This window comes from Oncorhynchus clarkii, chromosome 20, assembly GCF_045791955.1.
Source record: "Oncorhynchus clarkii lewisi isolate Uvic-CL-2024 chromosome 20, UVic_Ocla_1.0, whole genome shotgun sequence".
In the NCBI taxonomy this organism is placed as follows: domain Eukaryota; kingdom Metazoa; phylum Chordata; class Actinopteri; order Salmoniformes; family Salmonidae; genus Oncorhynchus; species Oncorhynchus clarkii.
In genome coordinates, this window is record NC_092166.1 from 16,173,746 (window position 1) to 16,193,241 (window position 19,496).

At 43.6% G+C, this 19,496-nt stretch overlaps 1 protein-coding gene across 1 annotated transcript in view; it reads left to right on the forward strand.

Annotated features, from left to right (window-relative positions):
• Positions 1–19,496, forward strand: part of LOC139376008 (thymocyte selection-associated high mobility group box protein TOX-like) — an 84,116-nt gene that overhangs the window by 19,547 nt on the left and 45,073 nt on the right. The gene's annotated exons all lie outside the window — the stretch shown is intronic.

The window sequence follows — 19,496 nt, forward strand, 5'->3', positions numbered from 1 at the left end:
AGGTGTTCTTAATGTTTTGTTTACTCAGTGTATATGGCTGTGGTCAGGGAAAACTCCTGGCCCTATGGTCTCTGGGCTATCTGATGATAACATCTGCCTTTCATCCTTATAACACTGTCCATAACAACAACGCCTGTACCCTGCTCATGTCTGTTCTGTCCCACACTGACACACATCGGTCTGAAGCTGCAGTTCGGCACTGACCTAGTATCAGCTCACCTTCCCCAAATCCTTAAATCAGTGTCTCGGAACAAGAGGGGCTATTTCTCCCTACTCCCACAAAAAAAAACCATTTTTTTAAAGGAACTCAATCCAGCTTTAAACATACTCTTAAAAGTTGTAGTAGTAGAATGCACAAGGTGCAATTTCAACATTGGGTAGTGCATCATCCGTTCCTATTGTCATGTTAGTCATTGTACCTTAGAGAGCTATTTATAACTTGTCAGAAATGTCCAGATCAACTAGACCATGTCAGCTAACATTTTTTAACGTAGGTTTTTTAGCCCCTTAGATTTGTTGTAATTTTTTTGTCACTCAAATATCACATGAATACACATTAGACATGGCACAATCTATAGAATTATTTTCTGCTAAATCTGCTAAATTCTCCCCACCAACAAGAGGGGTGTGAACAGTACTTGTGTCCATAGAAATAGACGTTGTGAGTGTGCAAAGGACGGGGGGGGGGGGGGGGTGTTCCCTAATGCTGGGAGGGGGTGAAAAACTTTTGGAACCCCTGCAGTAGTCTACTGTACAGTAGCCATGGTAACGGGGACTATGGCTGTAGTGGGTAATGGGTTCTGTCCTGTACTCTGTTCTGTATAAACAGCAGGCGCCATGGAGGCAGGGTGACATGACAGATATATTACCTCTTTGTGTAAACCAGCAACAGCTGCACTATTGTAATTAAACACAGGTTAAGAAGAGAGAACCCCGTACAAACAAAGGAGTCTGGTTACTATACTGTAGTGGCAGATCCTGAGGTGTAGGGAGAGATTAGGTCTATTGAAGCTCACGAGTGAATTGACAGGATGTAGTTTCCCAAATAAGACACTGAGCTAAAGTCAGTTTTGCATTATTCAGTTCCTCCAGCATTCCATGATACCACATATTTTTTCTAAATCAACAATTCTCTGCATATTGCACGGGAACTTGCAAATTGTATCAATCACCGCACTATTTCTGCATAAAACTGTCAAATAATAGCAATATTACCATATAAAACTGACCCATCACAGCAGTACAAAAAGAGGGCTCGCTATTTCAACCAATCACCGCACATTTACTGCATAATATGGTTCAATCAAGCCACACGTTAGCAAACCTTTTACCTCGTCAGTGCATTTTTTCAACAAATTGAACAAAATCATCGCAAATTGCCATGCAAAATGTCAGAATTTCCGGGGCAAAATGCTTGATTTGCAAATATTACAAAAAATCTCTGAGAAATCCTGGAGTGACTGATTAGTGCCCCTAATGGTTAAGATTAGGCATGAGTAATATAAAGCTGATTCTAGATCTGTGGCTATGGTGTTCTCTATGCTTTTTCCCTTTTCCTAGTTCTCTTTGTTTAAAGGGATTGGGATCTAAAAAAGACTCAGAATTAGACTAAGTAGTTTGACTGCTATACATCAAAGCAGGGGCGCAACTTTGGTTTTAGAAGTGTGAGGGACAGCTTACCCGACTGCTCGGAGGCATTCGCATGGTCCTAAAGCACACCGTTGCCTCATTTTGTATCACATTCCAATGATGAAACTGGGGGGGGACAAAAATGCCATTTCAGAATTTGTGGGGGGACATGTCCCTCCTGTCCCCAGTGAAAGTTGCGCCCCTGCATTGTCTAGTTATCTTGCTGTAGCCCAGCTCTGTGATTGTAGCCTTGGCTATCCCAGATGCATATGACTCTCTCTGGGTTGTTTTCCTCACAGTCTCACACCCCTACTGAGTCGTATCACATCTGTGTGCGTTCCTGTTTATATTACACCTATCTATATGTTAATCTACATCTACATGTTAATCTATATGTAAATGTAAGCATGAAACACTAGGTGTGATGCAATTCGTATAGCGATAGGGACTAAAGGCACCCGCATACTAGGTTCGGTTTTCTCCCAGCAAATGTCTATGCCTCGCATACTCCCTTAAAAGTTCTTTGCTTGAAAAATTAGAAAGAAGTGACAATATTAACGTTTGTCCCTCTTGAGACACCATAGCAACAACATAGCCAGTGTTCCTCAGAATAGATAGAATGAATCTAAGATTAATGAAGAAATCTGTAATTAATTAACTAAGATGTTTGGTGCAGTATTTCTCAAGTAAAAAAAATTGCATGAAAACTAGTCATCGCTTATTGAATGATAACATGTCTAGCTTCATTGAAGAATCCTGTCCATAGCTCCCAATCCTACCAGGAGTAGTACTGTTGACCAATCACAGACGAAGAGGCATAGACTTCAGCTATCTAACTTTGACTTGCCTCAAACAAAGAAAATTGTGTGTGCGAACAGCCTAAAAAAAAACTTGACAAAAACCAAAACGTCATAACTCTACCGGTGTTCATCGTCTCGTTCTAACCAGGGACTTATTCAGATTGTGGACACCAGGTGAGTACAATTAACTTCCATGTAGAAACAAAAAACAGAAGTGTTTCAGCCTTCCAAGACCGGAATTGAGCAGTATTCACATGTGAAAATCAGATTTGTCGTTTCACATGTGAAAATCTCTTGGGTGAATGAAGCATCTTGCCATAGAGATCCGGCATTTACATAATGACACTGATTGGCCCAAGGGGGGGAGTTATAATAATGAACTGTACATACGTTAATCACAAGCAATATCTCAGACACAACTGGCCCAATTTTTAAGAAACTTGGTTGAATGATGCATCTTGCCATATGCTGGCCCAAGGGGGGCGCTACATCATTTGCGGGAGACTACATGTTTACTGTTGCCTTTATTTAATAATGGTTAGCAGTCATACAAACCTTTTTCACATGTGAAAATCTCATTTGTAGTTTCACATGTAAGAAAACTCCACATTTTCTCCAATGTTTGTAAACAAAGTAAGCACTGTATAGCCTAAAAATATCTCAGTCAGCACTGGCCTGATTTTGACAAAACTTGGGTGAATAATGCGTCTTGCCATAGAGACCAGGCATTTACAAAATGACACTGATAGGCCCATGGGAGGTGCTATAGTAATGAATTGAAATTCCAAACTTTGAACAAGCAAATTTCCTGTCCTGTTTGAGCTTGAATTGTTGTCACTAATTGTGTCTGCATAATTTGTGGGGAACAACATGTTTACTGTTGCCTTGTTAATCTTTCAATGAAGGATTCAAGCGTTCCAGTAATAGTGTTATTATATGATGCAATCCTTTAGTAAGTGACTTACTTTTGTGCCATTAATATCAAGGAAAATGCCTGAAATTGAGAACAAAAAGTATTATTATTAACAACATTTTGCAAGGTAATATTTTTTAAATGTGAGTGCAAATGAATTGTAAATGGACGGTCATTTTTTAAAATTTTTTTATGATTGCGCAATAAAATAAAACTCCTCCCTCTTTCCTGCAATGTTCCCTATCTTTGGTTATGTTACCCTGGCCTTTGCTTTCTCTGCCTTTTTTCCAGTGGCATGTTTTGGCGCATTCATTCCAGCAAAATGACACCCTGCATCCCACTGCTGGTTTACCTCTGAAGCTAAGCAGGGTCGGTCCTGGATGGGAGACCAGGTGTAGCTGACAGTGGTGAAAAATAAACATGTTCATTTGACATTTTTTAAACAATTTGCATGAGGGAAAATCCCATGTAAAAAAAAGGGAGATGTGAAACTATGGTGGTACTAGCGAGCTAAGGCTTCATTGTAGCTAATGTATTACATTTGAGTTCTAGTCATTTAGCTATACCGATGGACTTAAGTCAATTCAACTACAGTAAGTGAGGCTGAACCACATATGAAAATCATCCCAAGTTAAATCGGATTCAAGAATAGCTTTTAGCAGTAACATCAATGACGAGGTCTCATATCCTTCTTGAACGGATCCTTTTGGAATGATGTCACTTCTTGTTAGTAGAGACCCCTTGTTCATTCTATTATTACGTCTTTGTCGAAGTGGCACATATGAGTAGTTAATAATGTACATGTTACAGAACACTCTCCATGTTACACAGGTTCCCTATGACAGATAGTTTCAGATAGGTTCCAACAGACAGATAGTTGATTGTACATATCAGTACCTGTGGCTGGTGTAGCAGTCTAAGTTCCCGACTCCAGACCACATCAAATCAAATCAAATTGTATTGGTCACATACACATGGTTAGCAGATATTAATGCGAGTGTAGCGAAATGCTTGTGCTTCTATTTCCGACAGTGCAGTAATATCTAACAAGTAATCTAACAATTCCCCAACAACTCCCTAATACACACAAATCTAAAGGGGTGAATGAGAATATGTACATATATATGGATGAGCGATGGCCGAGCGACATAGGCAAGGTGCAATAGATGGTATAAAATACAGTATATACATGTGATATGAGTAATGTAAACATTATTAAAGTGGCATTATTTAAAGTAGCATTGTTTAAAGTGAATAGTGATCAATTTATTAAAGTGTCCAGTGATTGGGTCTCAATGTAGGCAGCAGCCTCTCTGAGTTAGTGATTGCTGTTTAGCAGTCTGATGGCCTTGAGATAGAAGCTGTTTTTCAGTCTCTCAGTCCCAGCTTTGATGCACCTGTACTGACCCTGCCTTCTGGATGGTAGCGGTGTGAACAGGGAGTGGCTCGTTTGGCTGTTGTCCTTGATGATCTTTTTGGCCTTCCTGTGACATCGGGTGCTATAGGTGTCATGGAGGGCAGCCCCCGGTGATGCATTGTTCAGACTGCACCACCCTCTGGAGAGCCTTGCGGTTGAGGGCGGTGCAGTTGCTGTACCAGGCGGTGATAAAGAGTTTGTCAGGGTTTTGGGTGACAAGCCAAATTTCTTCAGCCTCCTGAGGTTAAAGAGGCGCTGTTGTGCCTTCTTCACCACACTGTCTGTGTGGTTGGACCATTTCAGTTTGTCTGTGATGTGTACGCCCAGGAACTTAAAACTTCCCCCTTTCTCCATGGCTGTCCCTTCAATGTGGATAGAGAGGTGCTCCCTATGATCCTTGACTAGCCTCTCAAAGCACTTCATGATGACAGAAGTGAGTGCTACGGGACGATAGTCATTTAGTTCAGTTATCTTTGCCTCCTTGGGTACAGGAACAATGGTAGCCATCTTGAATCATGTGGGGACAACAGACTGAGATAGGGAATGGTTGAATATGTCTTTAAACACACCAGCCAGCTGGTCTGCGCTTGCTCTGAGGACCCGGCTAGGGATGCCGTCTGGTCCAGCAGCCTTGCGAGGGTTAACACGTTTAAATGTTTACCTCACGTCGGCCTCGGAGAAGGAGGGCGCAGTCCTTGTTAGCGAGCCGCATCGTTGGCACTGTATTATCCTCAAAGCGGGCAAAGAAGGTGTTTAGTTTGTCTGGAAGCGTGACGCCGGTGTCCGTGACATATACCCCCTGCCAAACCTTTGTCTATGCCCCTACTATTTGTCTCCCGCTGTACTGGAAAATATAATCATAAAGATTATACATATCAGCAACTCTCTGTCAGTATGGTCTCAGGTTAAATGACGTATCAGTTGCTTGATTCTGGTGGAGATGCGTTTATAATTGTCACATGGTGATTTCCTGATTAAAAGCTTAATGACTGAACAAGACTCCCAAAGTCAGTTTTGATCTTCATAACAGATGGTGGAATTATTTTCTATTCAGAATTCAGATTCTGTAAATCAGACTTGAGAAGATGGAAATGTGGGGTCTGTCAGTTTGTTGCATTGGGGATGAAAAAATTGCTTGTTAATGATCTAATAAGCATTTTACCTGTTGCGTTAAGCAGGTGTCACAAGAGGTGAAGAGAGAGAGAGATGTGGAGAGAAAGAGAGGGCATCTAAATTGAAAGGGATGCTGATTCATATTTTAATGAGGCGAGGCGTTTTGCTTAGAGAATGATTCACCCAACATCTGAATTAATTGGGCTGGAAGTTAGATTTTAGATTAATTTAATGGGACATTGACAAAGGGTTATGCTGAGGAAACATAATGGCTGAAATGAGAACTTAGTTACCAGCCTGTTATCATGTCCCTGGGTTAGTATTTGTTAATTGTACCAAGTAGTGATTGTGTGTTTGCGCAGTGTGGTTGGTCGTAGTTGGTATTCTGTATAAATAGTTTTGTAATATCCCGTGTGTGTCATCATACTGTAAGTGATTAAATGTACTTTTTGAGTTATTTCTGATTGTGTGTCTGTGTGTTTGTGTTGTCATGGTATCTCTGGCAGCCCCTACAGATGTTTAACTTGCAGTGGATTTGCATTTTAAAAGGCCTTCTGAAGTTTGTAATTTCCACTTGATTTTCCCTTACATAAAATGTATCAACCCCTACAAAAATGTCCATGAATATGATCCACGTAATAATTCACATGACCTGTTGCTGCAAACTGGCTCAGATGAAGATCTGCCATATAGTATGCAGGTTATCTCTGAGCACAAGGTATATGGTCATATTGCTCCACATCGTGCCTTGGGATAAATCAGCACAGAAACCACCCCCACCACTTCAAAGAAGCATAACAAAAAAGTGCTAGAAATCAACTGGTCTAACTTTCAGCTGTAGCATCCTGAGATAAACTGATCAACTTTACCTTGGTCTAAACACCCTGCACAGTGTGGTTCCTCACACTACAGCAGGTAACAATCACAAAATAGGAAATACACGTACTGTACTTACAAGATCAAACAAGCAAATCAAAAATGTATCTTAGATTATGCAGGGTCTGAGAAACGTTCATGAAATTGAAAGGTGATATCAAACCTAATTTTCTTCACAGATGAAAAGGAAAGTGTCAAATCCTGACTGAGGGCATAACTCAAACACTGGTGTTAAATCATCATAATGTTTTGATTATATGAAACATCGCTATCGTTTTTGCCATTAAAACCCCCTTATCCTCTGTCGTTATAAAGTCACATTTTTACCACTATGAATTACAGCTTACAGCACTCACTCCTGTCTTTACGAGGCAGTGCCAGAGAGAGTGACATGCTACCAGGCTATGATTTATATAGGCCTGAATCCCTACTCACTCCTGTCTTTACGAGGCAGTGCCAGAGAGAGTGACATGCTACCAGGCTATGATTTATATAGGCCTGAATCCCTACTCACTCCTGTCTTTACGAGGCAGTGCCAGAGAGAGTGACATGCTACCAGGCTATGATTTATATAGGCCTGAATCCCTACTCACTCCTGTCTTTACGAGGCAGTGCCAGAGAGAGTGACATGCTACCAGGCTATGATTTATATAGGCCTGAATCCCTACTCACTCCTGTCTTTACGAGGCAGTGCCAGAGAGAGTGGTATGCTACCAGGCTATGATTTATATAGGCCTGAATCCCTACTCACTCCTGTCTTTACGAGGCAGTGCCAGAGAGAGTGACATGCTACCAGGCTATGATTTATATAGGCCTGAATCCCTACTCACTCCTGTCTTCACGAGGCAGTGCCAGAGAGAGTGACATTCTACCAGGCTATGATTTATATAGGCCTGAATCCCTACTCACTCCTGTCTTTACGAGGCAGTGCCAGAGAGAGTGACATGCTACCAGGCTATGATTTATATAGGCCTGAATCCCTACTCCCTCTCTCACCTACTCTCTCCCTCTACCCAGTGATATGAGTCACAGCATAAGTAGTCATGAAAGTGCCTATTATAGTCAGATATGTAGTCATGAAAGTGTCCTGGCTGTTATAGTCAGATAGGTAGTCATGAAAGTGTCCTGGCTGTTATAGTCATCAATTACAGTGCTGGGTTAATAGATAGGTAGTCAGACACACTCAGCCTTAGTCATGAAACCCTCACCAAATTGGCATTTGGGGAGGGGCTGTTATAGTCATCAATTACAGTGCTGGGAGGGACACACTCAGGGGCATTTGGGAGGGAGGGAGGGAGGGAGGGAGGGAGGGAGGGAGGGAGAGAGAGAGAGAGAGAGAGAGAGAGAGAGAGAGAGAGAGAGAGAGAGAGAGAGAGAGAGAGAGAGAGAGAGAGAGAGAGAGAGAGAGAGAGAGAGAGAGAGAGAGAGAGAGAGAGAGAGAGAGAGAGAGAGAGAGAGAGAGAGAATCACTTGGAGATGTAATGTGCCACAGACAGAGGTTGTTCATCAAGGCTGTGATTTGGAGTCCAAGATTAATGCCACACTTGATATTGAATACTGGGGGAGCAGAAACTGAGATCCACACTCCTCCCCCTTCCCCCTCTCTCCCACCCCTCTCTCTCCCATCCCCCTCTCTCCCTTCCCCCTCTCTCCCATCCCTCTCTCTCCCATCCCCCTCTCTCCCATCCCCCTCTCTCCCATCCCTCTCTCTCCCATCCCTCTCTCTCCCATCCCTCTCTCTCCCATCCCCCTCTCTCCCATCCCTCTCTCTCCCATCCCTCTCTCCCATCCCTCTCTCTCCCATCCCCCTCTCTCCCATCCCTCTCTCTCCCATCCCTCTCTCTCCCATCCCCCTCTCTCCCATCCCTCTCTCTCCCATCCCTCTCTCTCCCATCCCTCTCTCTCCCATCCCCCTCTCTCCCATCCCTCTCTCTTTTTCATCCCCCCTTTTGCTCTTTCTCCCCCTTGTTCGCTCACTCTAGCCCATTCCTTCCTCTCTCTTGTTTCTCCTCCTTGTTTGCTCACTCTACCCCATCCCTTCCTCTCTCTTGTTTCTCCCCCTTGTTCGCTCACTCTACCCCATTCCTTCCTCTCTCTTGTTTCTCCCCCTTGTTTGCTCACTCTACCCCATTCCTTCCTCTCTCTTGTTTCTCCCCCTTGTTCGCTCACTCTACCCCATTCCTTCCTCTCTCTTGTTTCTCCCCCTTGTTCGCTCACTCTACCCCATTCCTTCCTCTCTCTTGTTTCTCCCCCTTGTTCGCTCACTCTAGCCCATTCCTTCCTCTCTCTTGTTTCTCCCCCTTGTTCGCTCACTCTATCCCATTCCTTCTTCTCTCTTGTTTCTCCCCCTTGTTCGCTCACTCTACCCCATTCCTTCCTCTCTCTTGTTTCTCCCCCTTGTTTGCTCACTCTACCCCATTCCTTCCTCTCTCTTGTTTCTCCCCCTTGTTCGCTCACTCTACCCCATTCCTTCCTCTCTCTTGTTTCTCCCCCTTGTTCGCTCACTCTACCCCATTCCTTCCTCTCTCTTGTTTCTCCCCCTTGTTCGCTCACTCTACCCCATTCCTTCCTTCCTCTCTTGTTTCTCCCCCTTGTTCGCTCACTCTACCCCATTCCTTCTTCTCTTGTTCTTGTTTCTCCCCCTTGTTCGCTCACTCTACCCCATTCCTTCTTCTCTCTTGTTTCTCCCCCTTGTTCGCTCACTCTAGCCCATTCCTTCCTCTCTCTTGTTTCTCCCCCTTGTTCGCTCACTCTAGCCCATTCCTTCCTCTCTCTTGTTTCTCCCCCTTGTTCGCTCACTCTACCCCATTCCTTCCTCTCTCTTGTTTCTCCCCCTTGTTCGCTCACTCTAGCCCATTCCTTCCTCTCTCTTGTTTCTCCCCTCTCTTCCCTTTCCTCTTTTATTTCTCACTCTACCATTATTCCTCTCTATTCCCCCTCCCTCATCTCTATTCCCCCTCTCCCTCCCTTCCCCCTCTCTCTTCCCTTCCCCCCACTCCCCTCCTCTCTCTCTCTCCTCTTCCCCCCACTCCCCTTCTCTCTCTCTCTCCTCTTCCCCCCACTCCCCTCTCTCTCTCTCTCTCTCTCTCTCTCTCTCTCTCTCTCTCTCCATGGCGACCCTGACCCACTTAGCTAGCTGCTTGTTATTCAGACTAGGGTTTATACACGGAGAGAGTGTGTGTAATTTGGTTTGACAACAAACCCAGTCATGCTCCTCACAGGGTAGGGCTGCCTGATATCAACAGCCCTCCCCACACAGCCACATGTGATGCTGGAAATGAAACACTATCAGATCAGACCCACTGTGATGTTAGAGTGATAGAGAGAAAGACCACAGAGATGTGCAGTGTTGTAGATAGAGAATGAATGGACGGTAATGGTGATGGATAGGATCTTGACGTAGCACTGCACATGGTGTTGGGGGGGGGGGGGGGGGGGGGGGGCTAACATGCTGCAATAGTATGTGAAGACACTAATACTTTATTTATTTTATTTTGCCGTTATTTTAAAAGGTAAGTTGACTGAGCACACATTCTCATTTACAGCAACGACCTGGGAAATAGTTACAGGGGAGAGGAGGGGGATGAATGAGCCAATTGTAAACTGGAGATGATTAGGTGACCGTGATGTATGAGGGCCAGATTAGGAATTTAACCAGGACACCGGGGTTAACACCTCTACTCTTATGACAAGTGACATGGGATCTTTAGTGACCACAGAGAGTCAGGACACCCGTTTAACGTCCCATCCAAAAGACAGCCCAATCAGTGTCCCCAATCACTGCCCTGGGGCATTGGGGTATTTTATTTAGGCCTGAGGAAAGAGTGCCTCCTAATTTCACTCCAAACACCACTTCCAGCAGTATCTGGTCTCCCATCCAGGGACCGACTAGGACCAACCCTGCTTAGCTTCAGAAGCAAGCCAGCAGTGGGATGCAGAGTGGTATGCTGCTGGTATATGTGTAGTGGAATGCAGGGTGGTATGCTGCTGGTATATGTGTAGTGGGATGCAGGGTGGTATGCTGCTGGTATATATGTAGTGGGATGCAGGGTGGTATGCTGCTGGTATATATGTAGTGGGATGCAGGGTGGTATGCTGCTGGTATATATGTAGTGGGATGCAGGGTGGTATGCTGATGGTATATATCTAGTGGGATGCAGGGTGGTATGCTGATGGTATATATGTAGTGGGATGCAGGGTGGTATGCTGCTGGTATATATGTAGTGGGATGCAGGGTGGTATGCTGCTGGTATATATGTAGTGGCATGCAGGGTGGTATGCTGCTGGTATATATGCAGTGGGATGCAGGGCGGTATGCTGTTGGTATATATGCAGTGGGATGCAGGGTGGTATGCTGCTGGTATATATGCAGTGGGATGCAGGGTGGTATGCTGCTGGTATATATGCAGTGGGATGCAGGGTGGTATGCTGCTGGTATATATGCAGTGGGATGCAGGGTGGTATGCTGCTGGTATATATGCAGTGGGATGCAGGGTGGTATGCTGCTGGTATATATGCAGTGGGATGCAGGGTGGTATGCTGCTGGTATATATGCAGTGGGATGCAGGGTGGTATGCTGCTGGTATATATGCAGTGGGATGCAGGGTGGTATGCTGCTGGTATATATGCAGTGGGATGCAGGGTGGTATGCTGCTGGTATATATGTAGTGGGATGATACATTTGAGATATGTTCCTAGGCCGTCATTGAAAATAAGAATTTGTTCTTAAGTGACTTGCCTAGTTAAATAAAGGTTAAATTAAAAAAAAAAAATATATATATATATATATGTGTGCATACAGCAAAATAAAGTGTTATCAAGCAATGTAGTAGTGTTTTAGATGTAGTAGTGTTTTAGATGTAGTAGTGTTTTAGATGTAGTAGTGTTTTAGATGTAGTAGTGTTTTAGATGTAGTAGTGTTTTAGATGTAGTAGTGTTTTAGATGTAGTAGTGTTTTAGATGTAGTAGTGTTTTAGATCTTAAAGCCAACCAACAGGCTAGTAAATACACACTATCTGACCAGTCCACACAAAGTAACCTGTAGTATTATTTGGGCCTCATTTTTCTTTTGGGTTTGTCGGTAGTGAAACTGTTACCCACTGCATATAGAGACATACTTTGTTAAGATAAGCCTTTGGTTGCAACATAAAAAGCTCCCAGGATATAGGAGCCTCTTATGTTCCTCTTCTCCGGCCTCTCAGAGAAAAACCGATGAAGAGTGAAATAGGTTCCGCCGTCTGATTCACATCAGAACGCGTAAGATGGAAAGAAAATGACAAAAATCATCACAATTTCCACTTCTTTTTTTGGACTCTGTCAGACTGATATTCTAGACAGGTATGTCCTCTGCGTCGGTCTGTTTGCAGACACTGAAGAGACTGCACTGAAAACTAGCGTTAGCAAGCTAGCAAGTTAGCATAGCTTCCATGGTACGACACTGTGTGTATGTCACAACATTTAATCATCCTCTACACCACTATGACCAAAAAGACTATAACAATGAAGGAGATTACGGCATGCCCATCTGCGTCATAGGAGCCTATCGAGTACAACCAAGCAATAAAGGAAAGAGCACAGGTGCAGAGGCAGAAAATAGAACTCACTCTATTTCATTACAGTATGTATCAGCGAGCAGGAGATCTGTCAGTTCGGCACATATCATCCCGCGCCAGGAAAAGCAAATGGATAAAGCCAATTTGACAAAGGGGTCAATATACACCATCCAATAAAAAATGGAATCTACAAGACCTGTCAGGGGCTATAAACATCACGGTAATGACCCAACTGTTCAACAGAAATACATTCAGATCAAATGGGGTCTCTCTCATTGGTCTAGTCTATGCTGCTTGGGTTATTCTCTAGTTTTGCCTTTTACAATGTTTACTGTATATTTGATGAGGAAGATGCCACACCCACAGCACAACAGTGTTTAGTATATTGAAAAAAGTCAGCGGGAGAAACTGTTGTCACAACGACCACTTTGACTGACTGACTATTACTGTTGGAGGAAGTCCTGAACAGATCAATGGGATGCTGTCTCGTGCGTTGACACTCTTTATAGTTGACAGCAAAGAGCATCTATTGGTTAATTTGAGTGAATGGGGCGGGGTCAGATGACTCCAATCAGTATAGGGGTCAGAGTTTCTATATGCCCTACTTATTACATGATATAGCTGTTAGCCTTTCTTTAACAAAAGCAGAACACATTTGGGGTTTATCTAACAGTAATATAAGTCACTGAGGCTAACAAAAGCAGAACACATTTGGGTTTTATCTAACAGTAGCATAAGTCACTGAGGCTAACAAAAGCAGAACACATTTGGGGTTTATCTAACAGTAATATAAGTCACTGAGGCTAACAAAAGCAGAACACATTTGGGGTTTATCTAACAGTAGCATAAGTCACTGAGGCTAACAAAAGTAGCACTCCCCCATGTGTTTTTTTTTCTCACAGCATGTCAATGTATTGGTTTATTAGCTTGGGTGTTTATGTTGGCTTTGCTCTACAGTTTACAGTTTACTCCCATCCTTATGTAACTTTATGGAAGAAGAGGGGGGATTGAGTGAGAGAGAGAGAGAGAAATGGTTTGATGAAGAATGATCAAATACAAATATTTGAATCAACTATTAAAGACTACCAGAACCCACTGGATTCTCCAATTACATTGAATGAACTAGAGGACAACATACAAACCCTCCAACCCAAAAAGGCCTGTGGTTTCATAGTATCCTAAGTGAAATGATAAAATATACCGACCACAAATTACAATTGGCTATACTTCAACTCTTTAACATCATCCACAGCTCTGGCATCTTCCCCAATATTTGGAACCAAGGACTGATCACCCCAATCCACAAAAGTTGAGACAAATTTGACCCCAATAACTACTGTGGGATATGTGTCAAAAGCAACCTCTCGAAAATACTCTGCATTATCGTTAACAGCAGACTCGTACATTTCCTCAGTGTAAACAATGCATTGGCAAATGTCAAGTTGTCTTTTTACCAAACTATCGTATGACAGGTGTTGGGGGAAAAACATGATAAAATCCATGTACACAAACAACAAGTGTGCTGTTACAATTGGCAAACAACACACACATTTCTTTCCAAAGGGCCGTGGGGTGAGACAGGGATGCAGTTTGAGCCCCACCCTCTTCAACATATAAACAAATTTGTAAGGGTACTAGAACAGTCTGCAGCACCCGGTCTCACCCTACTAGAATCTGAAGTCGAATGTCCTACTGTTTGCTGATGATTAGGTGCTTCTATCCCCAGCCAAGGAGGTCCTACAGCAGCACCTAGATCTTCTGCACAGATTCTGTCAGACCTGGGCCCTGACAGTAAATCTCAGTAAGACAAAATGAATGGTGTTCCAAAACAGGTCCAGTTGCCAGGACCACATACATATTCCATCTAGACACCGTCGCCCTAGAGCACACAAAAAACTATACATACCTCGCCCTAAACATCAGTGTCACAGGTAACTTCCCCAAAGCTGTGAACGATCTGAGAGACAAGCCAAGAAGAGCCTTTTACCCCATCAAAGGGAACATACAATTGGGCATACCAATTAGGCTCTGGCTAAAATACTTGAATCAGTTATAGAACCCATTGTCCTTTATGTTTGTGAGGTCTGGGGTCTGCTCACCAACCCAAAAATTACAAAATGGGACAAACACCAAATTGAGACTCTGCATGCAGAATTCTGCAAAAATATCCTCTGTGTACAACGTAAAACACCAAATAATGCATGCAGAGCAAAATACAAAAAGAGCTGTTAAATTCTACAACCACTTAAAAAGAAGAGATTCCCAAACTTTACATATCAAAGCCATCACCAACAGAGAGATGAACCTGGAGAAGAGTCCCCTAAGCAAGCTGGTCCTGGGGCTCTGCTCACAAAAACAAACAGAGGCCCAGAACAGCAACACAATTAGACCAACCAAATCATGAGAAAACTTAAAATTATTACTTGACACATTGGAAAGAATCAACAAAAAAACAGAGAGTACTTCTGCCACTGTGACTGACCCAATATTAAGCTTTGACTATGTACAGACCTGGCTCTCAAGAGAAGACAGACTATGTGCACACTGCCCACAAAATGAGGTGGAAGCTGAGCTGCACTTCCTAACCTCCCGCCAAATGTATAACCATATTAGAGACACATATTTCCCTCAGATTACACAGACCCACAAAGAATTTGAAAACAAATCCAATTTTGATAAACTCCCATATCTGTTGAGTGAAATACCACAGTGTGACATCACAGCAGCAAGATTTGTGACCTGTTGCCACAAGAAAAGGTCAACCAGTGAAGAACAAACACCATTGTAAATACAACCCATATTTATGTTTATTTATTTTCGCTTTCCACATCATTACAACACTGTATATATACATATGACATTTGTAATGTCTCTATTTCTTTGGAACTTTTATGAGTGTAATGTTTACTGTTAATTTTTTACTGTTTATTTAACTTTTGTCTATTATTTATTTCACTTACTTTGGCAATGTAAACATATGTTTCCCATGCCAATAAAGCCCTTTGAATTGAATTGAGAGAGAGAGAGAGAAACACTGTTGAGACCACATGTTATACTGTACAAGAGAGTCAGGTGTCATAGAACTTGTATAGATTGTTTGTCCAGTGCTGCTGATGCGAGTCTGTTCCATGTTCCACGGACACATGCGAGTCTGTTCCATGTTCCACGGACACATGCGAGTCTGTTCCATGTTCCACGGACACATGCAGCTGTTCCATGTAATCATTAATAATGCAGAGGTGTCGGTTCATTTGGAGGAATGAGTGTCTGTGTTACAACCCTACAGCCTCCCCTTTCCTTGGACTGCCAGGCAGATGCTCCATTCCAAGCTCTGTGTAGAGAGAGAGAGAGAGAGGAGGGGGGGGGGGATCGTCTTACAAGAGGTCAGCCATGACACCCTGTTTTGGCTTTTTGTTGATTTAGTCATCCGATCGCTCATTTGCATTGGTGTGACAGCTGGCGAATTGTGAGCAGTCGTTTGTCCAGTGTCTACCTGTGTGGCTGGGCTTAGCTTTTTCACCTGGCATGTCCCTTGTAGGACAGAACAGGTGCATGGGATGGTTAGAACACGATGCTACTGCTGAGGTTGAGACAGAGCTCTTTGTCCAATCAGCTCGTACTAAAACTGTCCTAGCACCAATCACAACTCTGTATCTTGTATCCAATGCAGATATGAACAAATCCCTTATGATGATATTTGTTACATTACCCTATGGAAATGTCAGTCTGTTGGAAGCCATTTGTGGTCAGGCTCAGTTTAGTTCTACTCTCACCCTGAGTGAGTGAGGTTACAGCAAGACTGGTGCCATACAGCTGGTTTTGGACAACTCCTTTACCATTGACTCATCTAAAACACACTTTAAAGAAAGGGAGAGAATTCTTTGAACACTCCACAAGTTGGGCTGGGGATTCAAAACAGTTCCCTACTACAGACCCATTTCACTAATACATACTGGCATCAAAAGAAAAGTAGCTTATTTGTTTTGAGACTTATAATGTGTTAGAAGTGGAGCAAGCCACCCTGAACTAAGAGATCACAGATGTAAAGAGGGTAGAGGGGGAAATGGCAATGCATTACATACATTTAAACTGGAACACTGCCAAAACCATGGGGCTCAGTGTTTATTCAAGAACAATTGGCTGAATGAAATCATACGGGACATATGCACTGAATCACAAGAAATGTTGACTTTGAATGTATTGCACTCAAGTATTTTATCACAGATCACTTGGTCTTATTCTAATGTCCCCTTACAACCTGATATAAGGGCTAAGTGTAGTCTGTGTGTAGTCTGTGTAGTGTCTGTGTAGTGTATGTATAGTGTCTGTGTAGTGTATGTGTAGTGTCTGTGTAGTGTATGTGTAGTGTCTGTGTAGTGTCTGTGTAGGGTATGTGTAGTGTATGTGTAGTGTCTGTGTAGTGTATGTGTAGTCTCTGTGTAGTGTCTGTGTAGTGTATGTATGTGTAGTGTATGTGTAGTGTCTGTGTAGTGTCTGTGTAGTGTCTGTGTAGTGTATGTGTAGTGTCTGTGTAGTGTATGTGTAGTGTATGTGTAGTGTCTGTGTAGTGTATGTATAGTGTCTGTGTAGTGTATGTGTAGTGTCTGTGTAGTGTATGTATAGTGTCTGTGTAGTGTATGTGTAGTGTCTGTGTAGTGTATGTATAGTGTCTGTGTAGTGTATGTGTAGTGTATGTGTAGTGTCTGTGTAGTGTATGTGTAGTGTATGTGTAGTGTCTGTGTAGTGTCTGTATAGTGTCTGTGTAGTGTATGTGTAGTGTATGTGTAGTGTCTGTGTAGTGTATGTGTAGTGTATGTGTAGTGTATGTATAGTGTCTGTGTAGTGTATGTGTAGTGTCTGTGTAGTGTATGTGTAGTGTCTGTGTAGTGTCTGTGTAGTGTATGTGTAGTGTCTGTGTAGTGTATGTGTAGTGTATGTGTAGTGTCTGTGTAGTGTCTGTGTAGTGTCTGTGTAGTGTATGTGTAGTGTCTGTGTAGTGTATGTGTAGTGTCTGTGTAGTGTATGTATAGTGTCTGTGTAGTGTCTGTGTAGTGTATGTGTAGTGTATGTGTAGTGTCTGTGTAGTGTCTGTGTAGTGTATGTATAGTGTCTGTGTAGTGTATGTGTAGTGTCTGTGTAGTGTATGTGTAGTGTCTGTGTAGTGCCTGTGTAGTGTATGTATAGTGTCTGTGTAGTGTATGTGTAGTGTCTGTGTAGTGTCTGTGTAGTGTATGTGTATCCATGAATGTCAGATGCCTCACTGTATGGAATGTATATTGACCGGTTGGTTATATAGCATCCTTCACATACAGTCCATTTTCATGTTAAGACTTGAATGTGCATTTTAGCTATACTAGTAAATCTCAATTTCCGTTGCTTCCAACAAGTGTGTGTGTGTGTGTGTGTGTGTGTGTGTGTGTGTGTGTGTGTGTGTGAGGTGAATCACTATAGGCCTAACTCAAAGCAGTAAAGTGTAAGTGGGGATGCAGCATGGGCAGACAGACAGACAGACAGACAGACAGACAGACAGACAGACAGACAGACAGACAGGGGCTTTTCTGTTTTATAACAGATTGCACATGAAAGGATTGCGTCCAAGCCTTTCCTTTGTGGCTTGTAATTACTAGTGTGCTAATTGCTTTAAATTGCTGACATCTCGAGTCGATAAGGATGAGAGCAAGGCCTTCAAAGGGAAGTTGTCCGAAAAGGGAAAGACAAGAACCCTGAACAAAGACAACAACAAAAGGAAAACATCAGTTGACTAATATAATACTCTCTCTCTTCCTCTACCTCTCTCTTTTCTAATGTTCTTCTTTCTTTTCTCTCAATTCAATTCAAAGGAGCTTTATTGGCATGGGAAATGTATGTTTACATCGCCTAAATAAGTGAAATAAACAAAACTGAGAAGAAACTAATTTAACCACATCAACAAAAACGTTTAGAAAATAACAGTAAACATTGCACTCACCTCTATATATCTCTATCTCTGTCTCCCTCTCTCTCCCCTCTCTGTCTTACCCCTCTATCTCTGTCTCCCTCTCTCTCCCCTCTCTGTCTTCCCCCTTTATCTCTATCTCCCTCTCTCTCTCCTCTCTGTCTTCCCCCTCTATCTGTCTCCCTCTCTCTCTCCTTTCTGTCTTCCCCCTCTCTCTCTCCTCTCTGTCTCCCCCCCCCTCTCTCTCTCTCTCTCTCTCTCTCTCTCTCCCCTCTCTGTCTTCCCCCTCTATCTCTGTCTCCCTCTCTCTCTCTGTCTCTCTCTCTCTCCCCTCTCTGTCTTCCCCCTCTATCTCTGTCTCCCTCTCTCTCCCCTCTCTGTCTTCCCCCTTTATCTCTATCTCCCTCTCTCTCTCCTCTCTGTCTTCCCCCTCTATCTGTCTCCCTCTCTCTCTCCTTTCTGTCTTCCCCCTCTCTCTCTCCTCTCTGTCTCCCCCCCCCCCCCTCTCTCTCTCTCTCTCTCTCTCTCTCTCTCTCTCTCTCTCTCTCTCTCTCTCCTCTCTCTCCCCTCTCTGTCTTCCCCCTCTATCTCTGTCTCCCTCTCTCTCTGTCTCTCTCTCTCTCCCCTCTCTGTCTTCCCCCTCTATCTCTGTCTCCCTCTCTCTCTCTCTCCTCTCTGTCTTCCCCCTCTATCTCTGTCTCCCTCTCTCTCTCCTCACTGTCTTCCCCCTCTATCTCTGTCTCCCTCTCTCTCTCATCGCTGTCTTCCCCCTCTATCTCTGTCTCCCTCTCTCTCTCCTCGCTGTCTTCCCCCTCTATCTCTGTCTCCCTCTCTCTCCCCTCTCTGTCTTCCCCCTCTATCTCTATCTCTGTATCTCTCTCTCTCCCCCCTCTGTCTTCCCCCTCTATCTCTGTCTCTGTCTCTCTCTCTCCCCTCTCTGTCTTCCCCCTCTATCTCTGTCTCCCTCTCTCTCCCCTCTCTGTCTTCCCCCTCTATCTCTGTCTCCCTCTCTCTCCCCTCTCTGTCTTCCCCCTCTATCTCTGTCTCCCTCTCTCTCTCCTCTCTGTCTTCCCCCTCTATCTCTCTCTCCCCTCTCTGTCTTCCCCCTCTATCTCTGTCTCCCTCTCTCTCGCCTCTCTGTCTTCCCCCTCTATCTCTGTCTTCCCCCTCTATCTCTGTCTCCCTCTCTCTCTCCCCCCTCTCTGTCTTCCCCCTCTATCTCTGTCTCCCTCTCTCTCGCCTCTCTGTCTTCCCCCTCTAT